Below are 3,143 nucleotides of genomic sequence, written 5' to 3'. Positions count from 1 at the left end.
TGAGGTTTATTCCTGAACCAAGGTCACATAGAGCCTTAAAGATCATGGTGCCTATGGTACAGGGTATTATGAACTTTCAAGGATCCTGTCTCTTCTGAGGCAATGTCAGTTGATCCAGATCACTTAGTTCATTAATGAACAAGGGAGGTTCAACTTCCCAAGTATCAATGCCAAATAATTTGGCATTCAGCTTCATGATTGCACCAAGAAACTTGGCATTTTGCTCTTCAGTAACATCCTCATTCTCTTCAGAAGAGGAATACTCATCAGAGCTTATGAAGGGCATAAGGAGGTTCAATGGAATCTCTATGGTCTCTAGATGAGCCTCAGAGTCCTTTGGTTCCTTAGAGGGAAGCTCCTTATTGATCACTGGACGTCCCAGGAGGTCTTCCTCCTTGGGATTCACGTCCTCTCCTCTCCTCATAGGTTCGGCCATGATGCTTATGTCAATGGCCTTGCACTCTCCCTTTGGATTCTCTTCTGTATTGCTTGGGAGAGTACTAGGAGGGATTTCAGTGATCCTTTTACTCAGCTGGCCCACTTGTGCTTCCAGATTTCTAATGGAAGACCTTGTTTCATTCATGAAACTTACAGTGGCCTTAGATAGATCAGAAACTAAATTTGCTAAATTAGAAGTATTTTGTTCAGAGTTCTCTGTCTGTTGCTGAGTGGATGATGGAAAAGGTTTATTATTGTTAAACCTGTTTCTTCCACCATTATTAAAGCCTTGTTGAGGCTTTTGATCCTTCCATGAGAAATTTGGATGATTTCTCCATGATGAGTTATAGGTGTTTCCATAAGGTTCACCTAAGTAATTCACCTCTGCCATTGCAGGGTTCTCAGGATCATAAGCTTTTTCTTCAGAAGATGCCTCTTGAGTACTGTTGGATGCAGCTTGCATTCCATTCAGACTCTGAGAAATCATATTGACTTGCTGAGTCAATATTTTATTCTGAGCCAATATGGCATTCAGAGTATCAACTTCAAGAACTCCCTTCTTCATAGGCGTCCCATTGCTCACAGGATTCCTTTCAGAAATGTACATGAACTGGTTATTAGCAACCATGTCAATGAGTTCTTACGCTTCTGCAGGCGTTTTCTTTAGGTGAATGGATCCACCTGCAGAGGTATCCAATGACATCTTTGATAACTCAGATAAACCATCATAGAATATATCCAGAATGGTCCATTCTGAAAGCATGTCAGAAGGATACTTTTTGGTCAACTGTTTGTATCTTTCCCAAGCTTCATAGAGGGATTCACCTTCTTTCTGTCTGAAGGTTTGAACATCAGCTCTAAGCTTACTCAGCTTTTGAGGAGGAAAGTACTTGGCTAAGAAAGCCGTGACCAGCTTATCCCAAGAGTTCAGGCTGTCTTTGGGTTGAGAATCCAACCATAATCTAGCTCTGTCTCTTACAGCAAAAGGGAAAAGCATGAGCCTGTAGACTTCAGGATCTACTCCATTAGTCTTAACAGTATCACATATCTGCAAGAATTCAGTTAAGAACTGAAAAGGATCTTCAGATGGAAGTCCATGAAACTTGCAGTTCTGCTGCATCAGAGAAACTAATTGAGGTTTCAGCTCAAAGTTGTTTGTTCCAATGGCAGGAATGGAGATGCTTCTTCCATGTAAATTGGAATTAGGTGCAGTAAAGTCACCAAGCATCTTCCTTACATTATTATTATTTTCGGCTGCCATCTCCTCTTCCTGTTCGGAAATTTCTGAAAGGTTTTTTTCTGGATTGTTGTAATTTAGCTTCTCTTAATTTTCTCTTCAGAGTCCTTTCAGGTTCCGGATCTGCCTCAACAAGAATGTTCTTGTCCTTGCTCCTGCTCATATGACAAAGAAGAGGGCACAGAAAAAATAATAATAATAGAGACCCTTTGTACCACTGTATAGGGATCCCTTTGTGAGTGGAAGAAAAGAGGGGGAGATGAAGAATGTAATGTAATGGAAGAAACACAACTGTGAGGAGGGTTGAGATGTGAGATGTGATGTTAGTAAATGAATAAATAAATAGAATTAGATGGGAGAGGGAGAATTTTCGAAAAATATTTTTGAAAAAGAGTTAGTGATTTTCGAAAATGGTTTTTGAAAAATGTTAGTATTTTTTGAAAATTTTTTAAAATCAAAAATAAAAATAATTAGTTAATTAAAAAGAAATTTTTGAAAAAGGGGGGGAGATATTTTCGAAAATTAGAGAGAGAGAGTTAGTTAGGTGGTTTTGAAAAAGATAAGAAACAAACAAAAAGTTAGTTAGTTAGTTGAAACAAATTTGAAAAGATAAGAAGTTAGGAAGTTAGAAAAGATATTTTGAAATTAGATTTTTGAAAAAGGTAAGATAAGAAGATATTTTAGAAATTAGTTTTGAAAAAGATTTGATTTTTAAAATCACAATTAATGACTTGATTCACAAGAAATCACAAGATATGATTCTAGAACTTAAAGTTTGAATCTTTCTTAACAAGCAAGTAACAAACTTCAAATTTTTTGAATCAAAACATTAATTGTTATTGTTATTTTCGAAAATTATGATATAAAAATAAGAAAAAGATTTTTTGAAAAATATTTTTGGAATTTTCGAAAATAACTAAGAATTTTGAAAAAGATTTGATTTTTGAAAAAGATTTTGAAAAAGATAAGATTTTCAAATTGAAAATTTGATTTGACTCATAAGAAACAACTTGATTTTAAAAATTTTTGAAAAAGTCAACTCAAATTTTCAAATTTGATGAGAGAAAAAGGGAAAGATAATTTTTTTTGTTTTTTTTTTGAATTTTTATGATGAGAGAGGAAAACAGGAAAAATGATGTAATGCATGAAATTTTTAGATCAAAACATGTGATGCATGCAAGAATGCTATGAATGTCAAGATGAACACCAAGAACACTATGAAGATCATGATGAACATCAAGAACACATTTTTGAAAAATTTTTAATGCAAAGAAAACATGCAAGACACCAAACTTAGAATTCTTTAATGCTTAGACACTAAGAATTCAAGAATGCATATGAAAAACGAGAAAAGACACAAAACAAAAAATCATCAAGATCAAACAAGAAGACTTACCAAGAACAACTTGAAGATCATGAAGAACACCATGAATGCATGAGAATTTTCAAAAAATGCAAGATGCACATG

At 34.8% G+C, this 3,143-nt stretch overlaps 1 non-coding gene across 1 annotated transcript; it reads left to right on the top strand.

Moving 5' to 3' along the window:
• The first annotated feature begins 1,195 nt into the window (after window positions 1-1,195).
• Window positions 1,196-1,303, top strand: LOC148567194 (small nucleolar RNA R71). Its single transcript, XR_015882520.1, has one exon. It is a non-coding gene; the product is annotated as a small nucleolar RNA R71 (small nucleolar RNA).
• The last annotated feature ends 1,840 nt before the right edge of the window (window positions 1,304-3,143 follow it).

The sequence above is a fragment of the Arachis ipaensis genome, chromosome B4, assembly GCF_059453495.1.
Source record: "Arachis ipaensis isolate K30076 ecotype BB chromosome B4, ASM5945349v1, whole genome shotgun sequence".
Classification (NCBI taxonomy): Eukaryota; Viridiplantae; Streptophyta; class Magnoliopsida; order Fabales; family Fabaceae; genus Arachis; species Arachis ipaensis.
Note: the sequence above shows the minus strand (reverse complement) of the source record. Positions and strands in the feature narration are given on the sequence as shown.